The sequence below is a fragment of the Triticum aestivum genome, chromosome 5B, assembly GCF_018294505.1.
Source record: "Triticum aestivum cultivar Chinese Spring chromosome 5B, IWGSC CS RefSeq v2.1, whole genome shotgun sequence".
In the NCBI taxonomy this organism is placed as follows: Eukaryota; Viridiplantae; Streptophyta; class Magnoliopsida; order Poales; family Poaceae; genus Triticum; species Triticum aestivum.
The window spans coordinates 12,553,512-12,573,820 of record NC_057807.1 but is presented as its reverse complement, the minus strand read 5'-3'; the positions used below and the strand labels follow the sequence as shown (position 1 = coordinate 12,573,820).

The 20,309-nt window shown below is 54.1% G+C and overlaps 1 pseudogene; it reads right to left on the bottom strand.

The window, feature by feature from the left end:
• Nucleotides 1-13,576, bottom strand: part of LOC123114546 (uncharacterized) — a 50,354-nt pseudogene extending 36,778 nt beyond the window's left edge.
• Nucleotides 13,577-20,309: the final 6,733 nt, after the last annotated feature.

Below are 20,309 nucleotides of genomic sequence, written 5' to 3'. Positions count from 1 at the left end.
ATGCCTTGAGGGCATAAACCCTGGGCATTAAAGTTACACGCCGTATCGTTGCATCGGTGTCTCGATCCGGTTCGCACTTCTTTTAGCCCGCTGGGCCTCGATGGCCCTTGTTGGCTAGCCGTCGCGGGCTCGGCCCTCTGCCTCAAGGATTTCCCCTGCGGAAAACGCCATTGGTATACGGCGATCAAAGATAAGCATGGATGGATCCTCTTGCAAGTACTGGGACTTCGATCTCAGTTACCTTTGAGGCTGGAAGTAGTCCGGGATAATCGGCCGTAATGGCCACTAAGGTGTTGTCCTTACTCAATTGATGAAACACCCCATCAATCAGCTCCACACATAAGTCCGGGTCCTCATGGGAGTCCGGGTCGAGGGACCGTTCCGGGTCCTCAGGTTGTGGAGGTGGGCTGTTTATCTCCTTTACAGTCTGGCGTAGCTCCTGCGTTGAAGTTGCTAGACTTAGTACTTAACTATGGGAATATAAAAACGGATGGGCAAGTGAACGTGTTCGCTTACCCACCTTGGAGGATTGTACATAGAGAATCCGCCCCGTGGGTTGACGCGGAGGAATTCCTCCTCTTCTCCCTTGTACAAAGCGGACAAGATCTTCGTTAGAGTGGCAGCCGAATTCGGCCCTTCACGGCCGCACCGGGTGGCGTCGTCCTCCCCGTTGAAATCCCACATGGGATGGCCTCGGTATTGAAGCGCCTGCACCCCCCGCGTAATGCATATGGCCATGACATCGATCATGGTCGGTCCGGAATGAGCTAACAACCTTATCCGGCTCATCAGGTACAGGACGTCCCTGTCATTTTCCTTCTGAGGGCTCCGTGGGCGCCAGCTCAGGTGTTTCTTCAAGGGAGCATTATCAAACTCAGGGAGGCCGATCCATATAGGGTCCAGCAGAGGGACGTCTTCTATATAAAACCATTCTGAAGGCCAGTCCTCGTACACCTTCTTTGGGGTTCCGGATAGATATCCGGTCCCGGCGATGCGCCATAGTTCGGCTCTGCTCACTTGATATATCGACCCCTCCTGAGAACGGGGCACGAGGCAGAACAACTTCTTCCATAGCGCGAAATGGGCCTCGATGCCCAAAAACAGCTCACAAAGGGCTACGAAGCCCGCAATATGCAATATGGAGGCAGGCGTAAGGTTGTGTAACTGGAGGCCATAGAACCCCAAGAGCCCCCGGAGAAACAGATGAACTGGAAATCCGAGCCCTCTTATTAAATAAGGGACAAGGCATACCCTCTCTCCTTTGGAGGGATTGGGGACGCTCTCCGCTTGCTCTCCGCTATTATAAGTGGCAATCCCGGCTCGAACTGGGACCATGTAAGCTGGGAGAAGAAGCCCCTTGGCTTGGAGCACTACTAGCTCGCTGTGCGGGATGAAACACCTCTCCCAATCTCCAGGCTGAGGGCTGGGGGGCGAGAGGAGGAGCTGCATCGACCGGCCATGATGGAATGGATCTTTGTCGAATGCGCTCCGATGAATGCTCGTGGAGGGAAGATGGTGTGATTTGGATCTAAGTCCCCGCCTCTTTTATAGGTGGCCCATTTTCGCAGCTAGGGGGTAAATGAAAAAACACCCTGTCTTTTCGCATTCTTTTGACATGTGGAAGATGGCCATTATTGGGCGCAGAAGCCAAGGAGCGCAACATTCATCGGAAGCCGGACACTATTCGACAGGTATATGGGATTTGGATAAGAACCCGCCTTGCAATGCCGAAGACAAATATGCGCGCTGGACTCATCGTCATTGAAGCCTGGTTCGGGGGCTACTAAGGGAGTCCTGGATTAGGGCATGTCCGGACGGCCGGACTATGACCTTTGGCCGGACTCCCGGATTATGGAGATACGAGATTGAAGACTTCGTCCCGTGTACGGATGGGACTATTCCTTGGCGTGGAAGGCAAGCTTGGCGATACGACATGTAGATCTCCTCCCATTGTAACCTACTTTATGTAACCCTAGCCCTCTCTGGTGTCTATATAAACCGGAGAGGTTTAGTCCGTAGGACGAACAACAATCATACCATAGACTAGCTTCTAGGGTTTAGCCTCTCTGATCTCGTGGTAGATCAACTCTTGTACTACCCATATCATCAATATTAATCAAGCAGGAGTAGGGTTTTACCTCCATCGAGAGGGCCCGAACCTGGGTAAAAACATCGTGTCCCTTGTCTCCTGTTACCATCCGCCTAGACGCACAGTTCGGGACCTGTCGTGGAATTGTCACGTCAGATGTCCTCGTGAAAGGACTTAGTTGTGGAGCCATCGCAACTAGGAAGCTTGAAGGGGTTAATTGGGACAAAGGACACGAGAGGTTTTATACTAGTTTGGCCCCTTACGGTGAAGGTAAGGCCTACGTATAGTTGGGTTGGTATTGATGTTTCGATGACCAGGGAGCGAGATACGCTATGCCCGGTTCTCGATGAGTTGTTTCTCGCCCTAAGCCGCCAGCAGGTCGTCCCCTTATATACATGGGTTGACGCCCTGCGGCTTACAGAGTCCCGGCCGGCTTATAAACAGTGTCCGGCTCGGTGACTAGTTAAGTCTACCTTGTGATACAAGTCATATTACTATGGCGGTTTACTACAACAGGCCTTAAGTCGCCTGCGGGCCTTAAGCCCTCTATGAATAGCCATTTTCACCTTTTGTCTTGGGCTTCTCTCTGGTAAGTCTTCTTTGCATAACCCGACCCCTCCTGGGAGGCTTCCACAAATAGTTATATCCCCAACATTAGGCCCCAGATTGATTTGACCTATTCATGTCAATCTTAAAACACCTTATGGAACTGTCCTTCAATCTTTTGTCTTGCGCGAAGATTTTAACCCGCCATGATGTCATCATCTGGATCCGGGTTAAATCACCGTGACGTCATCTTCAATAAAACTTACTTTTACTCCGTCATATCTTCCAACGGATCTTTGCCTTTACTGACCACCCCGAGAATCGAGGCGTCAGGGCCGCTGGATAATAAATTTTATCTCCTCGTTTCTCGCGCCGCCTCAGTTATCCTTCTCTTATAAATAGGTGCGACCCTGGTCTTCCATTCTTCCCTCTTTCAGTCATCTTCTTCCTCTCACCTCCTCTCGAGCTCCGCCGCCGCCGCTGTCGAGCTTCCTGTCTTCACCATCTCAGGCCGCTGCATCGACCTGGTTGGACCAGAGAAACGCGACGAACCTCCGCAGCCCATCCAGTTCCGTAAGTTCCCTTCCATTCCTTGCTTAGATCCGCATTAGGGTTTCTTCGAGTTCATCAGAGTTCATCACCATTAGAGCCAAACCCTTGTTAGTTTTCCTCTTAGACTCCTCGTCTGATCTGAAAATGATATAATATGGCCGCGGTAGTTGTTTTCGCACTTGTTTTGGATAAAAACAGATTCCTTTCTATGTATAAAAGCCTCATTCGAGCCTATGAACACGTCTGCGTCAGTTTTTAGGTCTAGAAAATTTTCTTATCAGAACAGACCTTTGATCTTAAATATCAGCAGAAAATTATGAAACCTGTTTTTATTACCCGGAAAATTCCTTCTGTTAAATGCCTTTAAACACAACTGTCCAGGTGTCCGGCTTAAATAAATGACACAGAACCTTAGTTGCTCCTCATGACCTGAAGAATTTTGAACTGCTCTTGATACTTGTAGCGGCTTAAATATTGTTGCACAATCATCCTTATATCATTAGGCCCCTCATTAAGCAGCCACCTTGAATAATTAGGATGTTTCTCCTGGGTTAAAATTGAACCGGATCTTCTTATTTTGTCATAGGCCAACTGTTGTCATCGCTCCTAAGGCGGCCAAGGCCCCTGTAACCTGCAATTGGGTCCCATCCATAGTTACCAAGAGTAAACTTGCTGAATTTGTTAAGTCTGGCCATCTGCCTAAGAAGGAGGTCATGTCTTATCGTGCCCCTGACCCGTCTGAAGAGAAGCCTCAACCCAAAGAAGGGGAGGTGATAGTTTTTACGGATCACATGAGTCGGGGATTTGCCCCTCCCGGCTCAAAATTCTTTAGGGAGGTTTTGAATTTCTTTGACCTTAGACCTCAAGACATCGGAACCAATTCCGTGTCGAATATTTGCAATTTCCAAGTCTTCTGCGAGGTGTACCTTGGAGAGGAGCCAAGTCTGCTATTGTTCAGGGAACTTTTCTACTTGAACCGGCAAAATGAATGTGCCAACGGGCCCAGTCTTGAGCTTGGCGGCATCTCGATCCAGCGACGGAGAGACTGCCTTTTTCCTTATGCTGAGCTGCCGAGTCACCCAAAATCTTGGAATCAAACGTGGTTCTACTGTCAGGACACTTCTCCAGCTGATGAGAGCCTTTGCCCGGCTTTCGCGCCCTGCGCCTTGAGTCCAACCATCCGCTAACAGACAAACTGACGGCCGTTGAGCGTCTGCCTCTCAATCCCACCATCAATAAGATCAAAGCTCTCTTGGGAAACGGTTTAAACAGCGTCGATCTGGTCCGAGTCTGGGTCACGTGGCGAATACTTCCATTAAGCCGCCGTTCCGGCTTAATGTGTACTTACACAGGCGAAAAGGATGACCTGTTACGCCATAGCCCTGACGACTTACCAGATGATGTGGTGGATGCTACGACCCAGTCACTGCTGAAGGAGGGCACTGTGACAAGTAACACCTTCGGCTTACTTCCCTTTTGCAAGAAGAACCCGGCCCCTGCAGTAAGTTATCAATCTTAATAAATACTCTTTGCTATGTTATACCTTTTTTGGTACTCATAATTCCTTATCCATTCCACAGGCTGATGATAACTTCTGGAAGGCCAAATATGACCATGAGGCTGCCAAACAAGCCAGGACGACCAAGAAAATCGAAAGGAAAGCCGCCAAGACGGGAACCTCAAAGAAGAAGAAACCCAGCGCCTCCGACTTACTCAAACTTGATGATAGTTCTTCGGATGATGAAGAGTTAATCTTTAAATTTTCTTAATTCCCTTGTCATTATCTGTCTGACATTCTATCCCTTCAGGAGGATACGGGGAACAATCAAGCAGCCAATGAAGAGGTAACTATAATCTCCTCCGACTCAGAGCCTTTGCCAAAGCAAAAGATCCGAAGGGTGACCTGGAAAGTAAGATTTTCACATGCTCTTGCTTATCAAGATCCTCAATTTCTTTTGAAGCAACAACAACTTGAGAACCGAAGGCAGACCCGGAACAATAAGGATGCGGAACTGTCCTCCGGCTTACCTGACGTAACCAGGAAGCGTCGGACTGAGGTTATCTCCGATTTACGTTCTGTTTTACCTTTAGCGGGCTTAATTCGTCATCCTCTCAATTCGTCTGACTCCAATTATCAGGATACCTCTCCTTCTTCCGGTGAATCTATGCAGTTAAACATGCCGGCTTTCAAAACTGCTCCCGGGTAATGTAACCTTATGTACCTTGAACTTTACTTTACCCATGCTTGCGTATTCATCCTTTTGCCTTTGTTAACAACATGCAAGTGAAACCCAGCAAGAGGGCGAAGAAGAATAAGCCGTCCCAAGACCCGATTGTAACTGAACCGGTGATTAATGTGTCTGCTCCAGACAACTCTACCCATCAGCCGCCGCCTGATCCGGCTTCTGATATTCTAGTGCCAACCTTTGATCCGCCTGCTGAAGATACTTTCAACACAAATGACCCGGAGACTCCTAGCTCGGTCAAGACAAATGAACCAGAAGTTGAGATTGTGAGGTCTTAGTTTGTTGAACCAGGACGACCTACCGTCCTTGCCAAATGTTCCGCCAAGGAAGAACTTGCCGAACGCCGAAAAGCCAAGCAGGACATTACTGATTATACTCACTTAAGCATTGGTGATATAGTCTCGGGCTATCTGAATCAAGTGCATAATAGCCGTGACCTGGAAATTGACATGGTAAAACAAATACAACACAAATCTAAGGTATAACTTATACTCTTTACCTGAATCTTACATACTGTACCAGCCCCCAAGTCTATTGCTTATGAATGAATATGCTGTAGACTTAGAAGTCTGCTTTACTTATTAATTTAGCCGGTTTTAAGAGAATATATTTAACCCAGTTATAACATGATAGTTGTAAATTTGCAATATACATTAGGCCCCAAGTGTCAAGTATCTTTACTTGTAAAGTGCTTGAGACTTAATATGTGTGACCCGTATGATAAGTTTAAAATTCTTCAGCATACATTAGCCCCCAAGTGCCAAGTATCTTTACTTGTAAAGTGCTTGGGACTTGAATGTTACCTTACTATAATCCTTACCATAACCTGGTGTCAATGCAGGCCACCATAAGTCAGTTTGAATCGGAGCTTGCTGTCCTGAAGAGTCGTCTGGAAACTCAAGAACTTGAAACTCAGAAGGCCAACTACAAATTTGGATTCAGTGTCTCTGAAAATGAGAAGTTGAAGAAAAATTTTGAGTCAGAGAAGAAAGTTTGGGCTGATGAGAATGCTTCACTAGTGACTCGGGCCAAGACAGCAGAAGCATCTCTTGCAGAGGCAACAACCGAGCTGTCCACCTTCAAACGGCAGATATCTCAAATGGTCTCAGCCATCTTCAGTTAGTTACTGTGCAAAACCTCAAACATTGTAATCTTCCAATGACTATTGTAATCGTTACCCCCGGCTTACTGCTATGCTTGTGCACACACAGGCACCAGGAGTACCAACCTTAAGCAAAACATGCTGATCAAGCTTAAGGCTGTTTACACCCTAGTGGAACAACTGTACACCGGGTCACAACGTGCCTTGGCCGTTGTAGCTTTATCAAACCCCAGTCCCCACCTTCTGCAAGACGTGTTGAAGGGCCTTGCTGTACTACCTCAGTGGATCCAAGATTTAAGGCGGGCGTCCTCAAGAGCCAGGGTCATAGCCGCATTGAGTAGGGCTAAAGCATGGCTCCCAGAACTAGATCCAGCCGACCTTGCCCTTGGATACCCAAGTCTGAAGGAGGACGGTACTGTCTTCGACGACCATGATTTCACCACCTGTGTCAAAGCCATACGTCCCGTGTCAACCCTTGTTGGAAACGACACTGACCTTACCAAGTACACGCCGGGTTATGATAGTGAGAACCGGAGAATTCCAAACACTCCATATGATCAAATCAGCCTGATCCCTCCAATTCGTAAGCATACTTTTGCCCCTGAAGTGGACCCAGCCGGTTTAATAGATGATGAAGCTGATTTTGAAGCTTTGAGCGGCATTGACTGGGCCTCGTTGACTTTCCAGGACAAAACAGCGGACGGAGAAGTGGAGAAGGATAACCCGGATTCTTCAAGCCCGCCGAAGGAGTGAATCGCCAGGTGTTTTGAAGAAAAACAATGCTTCATTTATGCAGACTCGGGGAGTCATGTAATAGGGTAGAAAAAAACTTCCCAATGTTTGTCATGCCTTCGCGCATGTTCCTAGCGCTTAACACTTTCGTAAGCCGCCACTTCTATATATTGCTGGCTTTATTTCCTTGCCGTATTAAATTTGCTTGCCTTATTCTGTGATCCTTTGATAATCTTTCCTGCTGATATGATGCTCACCCGGTACTTAACAACCTGGCGTGACCAATATTAAACCGGAAAGACAAAATACATCTCATAATGCTTTTCACAAGGTCTTCGGATAGTCAAAATAATTTATAGGCTTCTGATTCGAATAAGATCAGTAAACCGTTCCAAAGGGGTTAAGCTAAGATTTGGATACGATCATATAGCCCCCAGTGGCTTGGTGATGCCGATCAAATGGGTATCGACAGCTATGTTCTCTTTGGTTCGAATACGACCTATGTTTGAACAGGAAGCCCCCAAGTGACCATAAGATTTGTTTAATGACGCTGATTCAGATACGATCCACGTCAGACCCAAAGGGGTTAAGCTGTGATTCAAATATGATCAAGAAGCCCCCAAGTAGGTTTGGCAGTATGCCGATCAAGCGGGTATCGACAGCTATGTTCTCTTTGGTTCAAATATGACCTATGTTTTAACAGGAAGCCCCCAAATGATCATGGCTAGATTGAGATATGATCATAAGCCGGGCCAAAGGGAAAGCCGGATTCAGATCTGATCCGCTCCCTGTTGGTAGTGTCCACCACCTGATAAAGAAGACATAAAAACATTCTTTATGGGAAAAAAGGACAGAGGTCTTGCTTTATTGTTGTATATAATATGTACATCATCAAAAGTATATACATCCTAAGAGCCGGTGGCTCAAGTATAGTAAGGCCGAAGATGGGCGATATTCCACGGCCGGCGGGTCTCCTCCTCTGACTTACGTGAGTCTTTGTGCTCTCGAATATCAATGAGGTAGTATGACCCGTTGTTCAGGTTCTTGCTGACCACAAAGGGTCCTTCCCAAGGCGGATGCCTTCTGCTTTTTTCGAACTTATTTCATGCATTGCACCTCTCTGAACCCCCCCCCCCCGCGAGTCAGACGGCCGAGGCTCCGGTCCGTGACAAGGAGTTCGACTCTTTGAGAGGCGACCGTAGGAGTTGGGTCCTTAGAAGCGTTGAGCGCGAGCGAAACACCCACTGGGCCGGCTGGCGGCAATCCGGCTTGGCCGGTTGGTGAGCAGCCGGTCGTGCGGCTAACTTAGTTGACGAGCGTCGGGCCGGGTTGGTCGACCCGGCGACTTTGACTTAGTGTATGAATCCTAGGGGAGCTTTAGCCCGTTGTGCTTGCCCGCCGTCAGCCAGAGTTGGATCTGCGGTTTTAGGGCGAAGTGGGGGACTGCAGCATCCTATCTTTATCAGGAATCACTAAGTAAAGCGATGGGGTGATGATCAAGCCGGCCAGCCCCCGAGCCCCCGGATCGAGCTAGTCGAGCCGGTGACCTGGTTCGGTAGTAAAGTGATGTGAAATATGGACACAATAAATTGGTCGGCAAAAGGCAGCCCCCGAGTCTCGTTCGGGGACCCCATAGTTTCATATGCTTACAAAAGGCGTTGATACATACATTCGTGCGGCTAACTGTAAAACGGACAAAGGAGTTCCGCATTCCAGGGTCGGGTCGTTTCTTCGCCGGCGGTGTCCCTCTTGCGCTTCTTCAATTTACGTGCATCGATGAGGTAGTAGGCGTTGCGGTCGCGCAAAGTACTGCTCATGATGAACGGGCCTTCCAATGGAGAGGACAGCTTGTGTTGGCCTGCCTGCTCTTGGACGAGTCGGAGGACGAGGTCGCCTTCGCGGAATGTGAGAGGCTTGATCTTCTTGCTGTGGTAGTGCCTCAGGCCTTGCTGGTAGATAGCTGAGCGGCTAAGTGCCAGAAGGCGCACCTCTTCGAGCAGGTCGACGCCGTCTTCGCATGCTTCTCTTGCTTCTGCTTCGGTGTACATCATGACGCGCGGCGAGTCGAACTCGACGTCGGTCAGGATGACGGCTTTGGATCTGTAGACGAGGAAGAACGGGGTGAACCCGGTCGACCAGTTTGGTGTTGTGCGCAGACTCCAGAGAATGGCGGGCAACTCATCGAGCCAACTGCCAGGTGAGCAGACAAGTGGCTCGACGAGTCGTGGCTTGATGCCGGACAGGATGAGTCCATTGGCCCGCTCGACCTGCCCGTTGGACTGTGGATGTGCCACAGAGGCCAGGTCGAGGCGGATGCCGGAGACGGAGCAGTATTGCTCGAGCGCGCCCTTGGCGAAGTTGGTGTCGTTGTCGGTGATGATGCTGTTCGGCATGCCGTAGTGCACCGCTATGTCCTTGATGAATCGGACGGTTGTTCGCCCGTCCAATTTCTTGATTGGTCTTGCCTCGATCCATTTGGTGAACTTGTCCACTGCCACCAGCAAGTGCTCATGCCACCTCGAGCAGTTTTGAAGGGTCCCACCATGTCGAGTCCCCAGACCGCGAAGGGCCAGGCGATCGGTATGGTGTGGAGTGCTGACGCCGGCTGGTGGCTGCGTTTGCTGAAGCGCTAGCATCCTTCGCACTTGAGGACGAGCGACTTGGCGTCTTCGAGGGCCGTTGGCCAGTAGAAGCCATGGCGGAACACCTTGGCCATGAGGGATCAACATGCAGCGTGGTGCCCGCAGTCGCCCTGGTGAATGTCGAGGAGGATGTCGATGCCGCGGTCATGCTCGACGCAGCGCTGGAACACGCCGGTAGAGCTGTGCTTGACGAGCTCGTTGTTGATGATGCTGTAGGCGGACACCCGACGCTAAACTTGCCGAGCCTCAGTTTCATCCATGGGGAGAACCCCGTTCTCCAGCCATTCTGATATCGGCAGGGCCCAAGATGGGGCCGTGACAGCGGTGAAGACGACCACCTGGGTGGGTTCCGAGTCAGTGGCTCCTGGGCCGGTTTGAGCAGCCTTTGGGTTGGTGACGGCGACGACCGGGTCCGGGTGATGGTGGCCGAGTTGAGCTGGGCTGCCCCCGAGCCGGGTTCAGCAGTCCTCAGGCTGGGTTCAGCAGTCCCCGGGCTAGCTTCAGCAGTCCCCAGGCCGGCTTCAGCAGTCCCCAGGCCAGCCTCAGCAGTCCCCGGGCCGGCTTGTGGTGCGGCCGGGTCTTCTGGGACGTGGATGGTATCGGAGTCCACCGACGGCTTGACAAATGGCTTTCCCAGGTGCTCGAGTCCGGGAGCCCTCGAAGGATCCGGAAAGCTTCTGGATGAGGAAGCGGTAGCTTGCCATGTTGGAGTAGCGGGCGTCCCACTCGCCGGAGCACTACTGCACCACCAAGTCCAAGTCGCCCTAGCACAGCATGCGCCGGATGCCGAGTTCCTTGGCAAGCTGAAGGCTGTGCATAAGCGCTTTGTATTCGGCGACGTTGTTGGAGGCGGCAAAGTGGATCTGGAGTGCGTAGCGGAGTCGGTCGCCCTTCGGAGATGATAGTACGATGCCGGCCCCTAAGTCGAGTCGCATCTTGGACCCATCAAAGTGCATGCGCCAATGCGTTGAGTCGGGAGGCGGCGACAAGTACTGGGTCTCGGTCCAGTCGACGAGGAAATCGGTAAGGGCCTGAGACTTGATCGTGGTGTGGGGCTCGTAGAGGATGGTGTGGCCGGCTAGCTGGATCGCCCACTTGGCGACCCGGCCAGAGGCGTCACGGCACCCGATGATTTCTCCGATCGGCGCCGTGCTGACGACGGTGACGACGTGCTCTTGAAAGTACTGCTTTAGCTTCTTGGCGGTGAGGTACACGCCGTAACACATCTTCTGGTAGTGAGGGTAGTTCTGCTTGGAGGTGGAGAGTACTTCGCTCAGGTAGTAGACCGGTCGCTGGACGGCCCGGATCTTTCCCTTCTTCGGTCGCTCGACCACCAGCACCGTGCTGACCGCCGGCGAGGTCGCGGCTATGTAGAGCAACAGCGGCTCCTTGTCGGTCGGCGCGGCCAGGACGGGTGCGGTGGAGAGCATGCGCTTGAGGTCTTGGTAGGCTTCGTCCGCCTTGCTGTTCCACTCGAACGGGCTTGTTTTCTTCATTAGCTGGTACAAGGGCAGTGCCTTCACGCCCATCCGGCTTAGAAACCGGCTGACCGAAGCCGGGCAGCCTGTGAACTTCTGGACATTGCGCAGCCGGGTTGGCTTGCGCATGCGCTCGATGGCCTTGATCTTCTCCGGGTTCGCTTCGATGCTGCGTTCCGAGACGAGGAAGCCGAGCAGCTTTCCGGCCGGGACGCCGAAGACGCATTTCTCTGGGTTGAGCTTGACCTTGTATTCACGGAGGTTGGCGAATGTTTCCTTCAGATCGTTGAGGAGCGTGAGGTGCTGCTTGGTCTTCACGACGATATCGTCCACATACACATGGATGTTCTTGACGAGTTGCGGTATCAGGCATTTCTGCATGCATCGTTGGAAGGTGGTGCCGGCGTTCTTCAACCCGAACGACATGGTGATGTAGCAGTACGCCCCGAAGGGCGTGATGAAGGATGTCTTCAGGGCATCGGCCGGGTCTAGCTTGATCTGGTGATAGCCGGAGTAGGCATCCAAGAAGGACAACAGCTCACACCCGGCGGTCGAGTCGATGACTTGGTCGATCCGCAGGAGGGCGAACAGATCCTTGGGACAGGCCTTGTTGAGGCTGGTGTAGTCGATACACATGCGCCAGGTCTTGTTCTTCTTCAGGACGAGGACTGGGTTGGCCAGCCACTCGGGGTGAAACACGTCCATTATGAAGCCGGCCGCCAAGAGCTTGGCGACCTCTTCACCAATGGTTCTTCTCTTCTCTTCGGAAAATCGATGGAGGGGTTGACAGACAGGCTTGGCGTCCTTGCGGACGTGGAGTTTGTGCTCGGCGTACTTCCTCGGGATACCCGACATGTCTTTGGGGGTCCATGCAAAGATATCCCGATTCTCACGGAGGAAGTCGACGAGCTCGCCTTCCTATTTGCTGTCGAGGCGGGCGCCTACGACGACGTACTTGCTGCAGCTGGGGTCTTCCGGGTTCAGCTTCACTTTCTTGGTTTCCTTGGAGGGCTTGAAGGCGGCCTCATCTGCCGGGTCCAAGGTCGGGATCGACACATCAGAAACCTCGCCGGCCATGGCGACGATCCGGTCGAGCTGGCGCCGCTCCTTGGCAATGACCAGCGACTTGACAAGCTTGGCGCCGTCTCGGGCGCACTCCAGAGACTTGCGGTAGTCGCCGGTGATGGTAATGAGGCCATTGGGACCCGACATCTTCATCTTCAGGTATGCATAGTGGGGGACCGCCATGAACTTGGCGAGCGCAGGCCGGCCCAGCAGTGCATGATATGCGCTGGACAGGTCCACCACCTCGAACCAGATTGGTTCGCGTCGGAAGTGGCTGCTGTCGCCGATCAGGACGTCGAGCCGGACCCGGCCAATGGGTGAACATGAGAGGCCGGGTACGATGTCGTGGAAGACGGCCCGGGTTGGCTCCAGGTCCTCGGCCTTGAGGCCGAGCTTTGTCATCGTGTCACGGTAGAGGATGTTGATGCTGCTACCGCCATCGACAAGGACTCGGGAGAACTTGGAGGTGTGCCGCGCGATGATGGTAGGGTCGAGGACGAGGGCGTAACCACCCGAACTCGGCATGACTGCCGGGTGATCCTCCCTGGTCCAGGTGATCGGGCGATCCGACCAATGCATGAAATCCGTCTTGGCTGGGACGACGGTGTTCACCTCCTGCCGGAGGAGGCGCTCGCTGCGCTTGTCATCGCTGAGGCTGGTGAAGACGACGTAGGCCGCGTTCTGGTCCGGGTAGGCGTCGTTCCGCATCGCGCCGCCGGCGGGAGGCGGCGGTGGAGGCGGAGGCGGCCGCCCCGCGCCCGGAGCCGGAGCCGGACCGGAGGAGGAGGAACGTCGCCCCTCATGATGCGCTTGGTGATGGCGCACTGCCGAAGCGTTTGCGTGGAGGGTCTTGCGCCGCTGTGGTGCTTGCATGGGGCGTCGAGCATCTCTTCAAAGCTCATGGCGGGTTGTCATGCCATCTTGCCGGTCTGCCGGCGCTTCGCTGCCAGGTCCGCCGCGGGCTCGGCGAGCGCGATGAGCCAGTTGTCGTGACGTTGCGCCGGCTGCTTGGCCTTGCGCTTGTTGTTCTGGTGGTGCTGCTGCCGGCTGCTCTCGTCGGCCGGCTTCTGTGGAGGGACCGGCTTCGCCTTGCCGGCCTCATCCAGCGCCACCTGGATGTTCATGGTGGAGTCGGTGTTGGCGTACTAGTTCGCCGTCACCATGAGCGCGACCATGGTGGCCGGCTCGGAGCGTAAAAGCTTGTGCTTGAGGAGGGTGCCGTCTCGGCACCCGCTGACGAAGTATTGGATCGCCTGGACTTCACGGACGCCCTCACAGCTGTTCCGGAGCTCGGTCCAACGTGTGAGGTACTCGCGGCCGGTCTCCGTCAGCCCCTGCACGCACATGGCGAGCTGGCTGGGGCGACCGGGCCACTTGTACGTCCCCGTGAAGTTGTGGACAAACGCTTCCTCAAAATCGACCCATGCGTTGATGCTGCCCATCGGCAGGCCGTTCAACCATGTGCGAGCCGATCCTTGGAGCATGAGCGGTGCGCAGCGCACGGCGAGACGACGATTGGCACCGGTGATGCCAATGGCCGTGGTGTAGTCGTTGAGCCAATCTTCTGGCTTCACGGTCCCGTTATACTTGGAGGTGTCGCGGGGAAGCAAGAACCCCTTGGGGAAAGGCTCCTCTTGGGTGCATGGGCCGAAGCACGCCGGCCCGATAGCACCGCTCTCCTCCACCTCTAGGGAGCGAGCGAGCTGATCGATGTGGTGGCGCGCATTGGCATCGTCGATGGCGCGCGGGCCGAGTCGACTGGCGGCCAGGCCCCGAGGGGCCGGGTCGGCTGGAGCCGGACGCCGGCCAGGTTGGTCGGGTCCGCGCTGGTTCTCCGGGGCGGGCTCGTTGCCCAGAGCATTGGCGGTGGTGCCGGCCGGGTAGCGCCGGGTCCGGGCTTGGCCGGAGTGCGCCTCGCCAAGCGGCGAGGAGGCCGTGTGCAGGAGTTCACCGGGTCCGCCAAGGCAGGCGGAGCCGGACCCTGCCGGCTTGGTGAGCTGGTTGAGGCGATCCTGCTGGGTGTTGGCGGCGTGGAGGATCTCGCGCATCCGCCCGATGCGCTCCTTGAGCTCCTCGCCCATGAGTTGGGCGAGGCCGACCGCGGCTGCCTCCGCAGCGCGCATGTTCTTGACTGGGGTCTCGTAGATGGTCCAGACGGCGCCGAAGGCCCGACCGATCGCTCCTCCCCGGGCACGAGTATTTGCGGCCGGCTTGGCTCGGCCGCGGCGGGCGTGAATCTGTGGGCGGCGTCGTGCTCCATCTGAGCAGCTTCCAGGCGGCGCCTGGTGGCGGCCAGCGTCTCGGACAGGTCCAGCATTTGCTGGCGCCTCTCCTCGAGCTGGGTTCAGGCTTCAACGACGTTGGTGGCGTCGACGTCGGTGCCGATGGGGATGCGGAGGCTCTACATCGCGGCACACAGCGGGTCGGACGGCTCCGTCCGCGCTATGGCGGCCGCAGCTTCGGCGACTCTTCTCGCCTTGCTCGACGAGGAAGAGGCGCCATCGCCGATGAAGAAGACCTCCACGTGGGCATCCATCGCCCCGGCATTGAATCCGCCGCTGAGAGGGAGCAGAGAGTCGGAGTAGCTGAGCACCTCGCTGGGGTACTCGTCGACCGCAAGCGCGTCGGAGATGCGCAGCACGGTGAAGGAGGCGGCGAGCGCACCGATGACGCCGTCCGCCAGAGTGACGGATTCGTCGGAGTAGGAGAAGGGCCCCGTCTGAAGCATGCTTCCGGCCAGCTCCTCGAGCTGCCCCACAGTGGGCTCCAACTGTCGTGGTGGGCGCACGGCAGATGCCAAGGGATGGCTAAAGAGAGGAGGAGGCTCGAGGGCGCTGGTGGGCTTCGGAGGCGAGGTTGATATGTGCGGGCGCGGGACGTCGGACATACCCAGGTTCGGGGCTCTCCGGAGAGATAACACCCCTAGTCCTGCCGAGTTTAGTTGTATGGTCGATAGTACAATGCTTCTCCTGGAGCTGTGTGGAGGAGGAAGGAGGCTGGCCAAGGCTCGGGCTGCTGCTTCTCTCTGGTGTTGCTCAGTAGTGGCTAGTCCTATCTTGCTTGCTTTTGCATGCCGGGGATCTTACATGTCATATGTATCATGCTTCATGCCCCTGTGGGCGTGGACTCCTGGGGGGTTTTATAGATCAACCCACCCAGGGTTAGAATGGTAATATGCCGAGTCGGTGGGTCCGTATTGTCAGTGTCCGAGGTTTCGGGCAGGGTCCCGCTTGGGGGCTTGTGGTTCGCCGGGTTCCCCTAGGTGCGGGCCCTGCGTGCCTAGGGGGACTATGCGCCGTCTTATCGATCGTCATGGCGTGGCCGAGTCGAGCCGCGCACAGTGTTCTCCGTCAGGCCGCCGCTTGCTGTCGTCAGCGGTGAGGGCGGGAACACTGTGGCCGTGCCAGCCCTGGTCAGCGGGTAGGTAAGGGGCACTGTTGCCACGCTCTGGCTGACCATGGGCATGGGCGGGGGCACTGTACTCTTATTCATCGGTGATTGAGGTCCCGTCCCATCGTATGGCCTGGATGGGACGGGAGCTGACCTGTGGCTGGGTTGCCGTGGACGCCATAGGTGGGTTGGCTTGCTGGGGAAGCCGAGGTTGCATCGGGCTGAGCTGCCTTGCACCAGCCGCTGCGGCCGGGTCGATGTATCTTGCCAAGTCGAGGGTCTTGGTCGGGTTGCGCGCCTTGCCGGTGTTGGAAATATGCCCTAGAGGCAATAAAGAAAATGATTATTATTATATTTCCTTGTTCATGATAATTGTCTATTATGCATGCTATAATTGTGTTATCCGGAAATCGTAATACATGTGTGAATACATAGACCACAACATGTCCCTAGTGAGCCTCTAGTTGACTAGCTCGTTGATCAACAAATAGTCATGGTTTCCTGACTATGGACATTAGATGTCATTGATAACGGGATCACATCATTAGGAGAATGATGTGATGGACAAGACCCAATCCTAAGCATAGCACAAGATCGTGTAGTTCGTTTGCTAGAGCTTTTCCAATGTCAAGTATCATTTCCTTAGACCATGAGATCGTGTAACTCCCGGATACCGTAGGAGTGCTTTGGGTGTACCAAATGTCACAACGTAACTGGGTGACTATAAAGGTATACTACAGGTATCCCCGAAAGTATATGTTGGGTTGACGCGGATCGAGACTGGGATTTGTCACTCCGTATGACGGAGAGGTATCTCTGGGCCCACTCGGTAATGCATCATCATAATGAGCTCAATGTGACCAAGTGGTTGGTCACGGGATCATGCATTACAGTACGAGTAAAGTGACTTGCCGGTAACAAGATTGAACGAGGTATTGGGATACCGACGATCGAATCTCGGGCAAGTAATGTATCGATTGACAAAGGGAATTGTATACGGTATTACTTGAATCCTCAACATCGTGGTTCATTCAATGAGATCATCATGGAACATGTGGGAGCCAACATGGGTATCCAGATCCCGCTGTTGGTTATTGGCCAGAGAGCTATCTTGGTCATGTCTGCGTGATTCCCGAACCTGTAGGGTCTATACACTTAAGGTTCGGTGACGCTAGGTGTCGGTGTCAAAACCGGCGGATCTCGGGTAGGGGGTCCCGAACTGTGCGTCTAGGCGGATGGTAACAGGAGACGAGGGACACGATGTTTTACCCAGGTTCGGGCCCTCTTGATGGAGGTAAAACCCTACGTCCTGCTTGATTAATATTGAGGATGTGTGTTACAAGAGTAGATCTACCACGAGATGAAGGAGGCTAAACCCTAGAAGCTAGCCTATGGTATGATTGTTGTTCGTCCTACGGACTAAAGCCATCCGGTTTATATAGACACCGGAGAGGGCTAGGGTTAGACAGAGTCGGTTACAATGGTAGGAGATCTACATATCCGTATCGCCAAACTTGCCTTCCACGCCAAGGAAAGTCCCATCTGGACACGGGACGAAGTCTTCAATCTTGTATCTTCATAGTCTTGGAGTCCGGCCGATGATGATAGTTCGGCTATCCAGACACCCCCTAGTCCGGGACTCCCTCAGTAGCCCCTGAACCAGGCTTCAATGACGACGAGTCCGGCGCGCATATTGTCTTCGGCATTGCAAGGCGGGTTCCTCCTCCGAATAATTTATAGAAGATTGTGAACACCAGGATAGTGTCCAGCTCTGCAAAATAAATTCCACGCACCACCGTAGAGAAAATAGTATTACACAAGTTCAATCTGTTGATGTATTCGATAGTGTGACATCACACCACTACCAAGCCTTTACTTAAATTGTTTTTGTTGTACCACCTCAGCGCGTTTAGCGAAGTGGTTTCCTTGGCACGTCTTGTCGAAGCAGAGATCGTGTTCCCCTTATTCCGGGATTCCCATCAATACGGACGTGGGTAACCCAACCGCGCCATTGATTGCGGTGCTTGGAAGATAAGTGAGTTTTATCAGGCCAGTGGGGACGTATGTTTCCGTCCGCCCATATAAGGGGATAAAGATCCAACCCTTTTACCCGCGCCTTCTTCCTCCTTGGCTTATCCATCTCCGTGAACTCGAGCTCCAGCGCCCAAGTCCGCACATCTCACCTCAACCTTCTCCAAATATGTCCGGAGCAGGAGGCAAGTGGATGGCCTCCTCCGTCACGGAGGGGCAGATCCAGAAGCTGTGCAGCGCCGGATACTTGTCCAGCGACATCGCGCACCGGCTCCCCGACAAGGGAGAGCTCATCCCCACCCCCAGGCCCCATGAGAGGGTAGTATTCCTTCCCCATTTCCTCCGTGGACTGGGCTTCCCACTCCATCCCTTTGTCCGGGGGCTCATGTTCTACTACGGCCTGGATTTCCATGATTTGGCCCCGAATTTCATCCTCAACATCTCGGCGTTTATCGTCGTGTGTGAGGCCTTCCTCTGCATCCAGCCCCACTTCGGCTTGTGGCTCAAGACCTCTGAAGGGCAGCCAAGCGGAGTGCGGAGGCGCCATGGTGGGCAGGATGTCCCACGTTACTTGGCTTGAGGGCACTTTCGTGGAAACCATCAAGGGGTGGCAATCGGGGTGGTTCTACATCATCGAGCCGCGTGACCCCGAATGGGCAACGACCCCTGAATTCAGATCTGGCATCCCCACACGGCTCACTTCCTGGAAAGAGAGCGGCCGGACTTGGGGTGATACGGAGGATCTGACCGGACTCCAAGCCTGCGTCCAAAAGCTGGTGGACAAGAAGCTCAAGCTTGTCAACGTGGTCCAGGTCATGCTCATCCGCCAGATTCTCCCGTGCCAACGACAGGGCTTCAACATGTGGGAGTTCGATCCGGCCCAGCACCAGACTTTGAGTGGGCTCTTCGACACGACGTATGAAGATGTCTGGAAGGTGCTGTTCAAGGGCGCCGAGGCTCCCACATCCGCTACTGAAGATCGCGGATTCAGCTCGCAGCATCCGGCTGACGAGGTAAGTGATTTTGTCCTTTACGGGACGCTTGTTTTCCATAGTTTGACTCTATGCGGGATCTAAACTCCCCTTTCCTTTGACAGGACTGGCTGAAGAAGGCCGAACAGGCTATCTGTCCGGCCCCATTGCCAGAGGACCCAGCGGACGCCCGCTTGACGGGGCTGCTGGCTCCGGCACCCCACATGGTGCCGCAGAAGAAGGCCAAGAAGAAGGCCACGGGTACTCGAAAGAGTTCCCGTTTTCAGGTGTTATTGGACGATGACTCCGAGGCCGACTCCTCCCACAAGGGTGAGGAGGAGAAGAAGAAAGCCTCTCCCCCAGCGGGGGGAGGGAAGAAAAGGAAGGCTTCCCCTACGGGGGAGGCCGAAGGGTCCAAGAAGGGAAAAACTCTTTCCCCGGATTGCTCTGCCAACGCCAGTGACGACGACGAGGACTGGCCTCCAAGGGCCAAGCCTCCGGCGAGATCGTAAGTATCCGGACTCCCGAATAACGTCATGGTTTTTCTTTTTTGCCACACATTGTCTTTCTAATGCCGCATACAACCCTGTAGTCCGCCCAAGGACGATCTTCCCGCTTCGTCGAGCGGGTCCTTAGGTGCGTCGGATATGGATTCTCTTCCGACCGCCTCCACCCCCCGTGATACGGACGATGCCGAGGTGGGATCCCGGGAAGGGACCCGCCAGGAGGAGGAGGCCCCGGAGGTGTCGCAGGACAACCTCCCGGACTTTGCACCGGACTCGGCTCCGGATCCCATAGCGGCTCCGGAGTCTGGCGGGCGCCCCCTTCATAAGAAGGGCAAGACCGTGACACCGGCAGCCTCTGTCCAACCGGAGGCACCGGATAACTTGCTGGAGGTGCTCAATGGCGCCTCCAATGAAGAGGAACACCGCACTGTTATGAGTGCGGTGATTCAGAAGGTACAGCTCGCCAAGAGTGGACTGACCGAAGCCTGCAACAGCCTTCTAACAGGCTTTGAGGTAAGAACTTTGAGATATGTAAAATAGTACCGCATAGACAGTAGCCCCTGATGCTCGGTTCGGTGTTCGGAAAGAAAAGCCGGACTGAGGATCTAAGAAGATATACGCAGGAGTCATAAAAAATATGTCGATATGGGATTGCAGGCTGCGCTGCTGATCTCTGCCGCACTGACTGCGGAGGTCAATACTTTGAAGGAAAACCTCAAGCGGTCCGAGAACGAGCTTGGCCGTGCCAAGAAGCAGCTTGAGGACAAGGAAGGTGAGTAACTCCTTATTAAAATTGTACCATACAGAAAAGGATTTTGGTTGCAAAGAGAATGACAAGGATAACGTGGGTATTGCAGGGGCCACTAATGAGGTGGCGACCCTGAAAGAGGCGGTGTCTGCGGCCGAACGAGATGCGGCCGCGGAGCGCACCGAGCGAGAGAAGCAGGAGGCACGGGTGG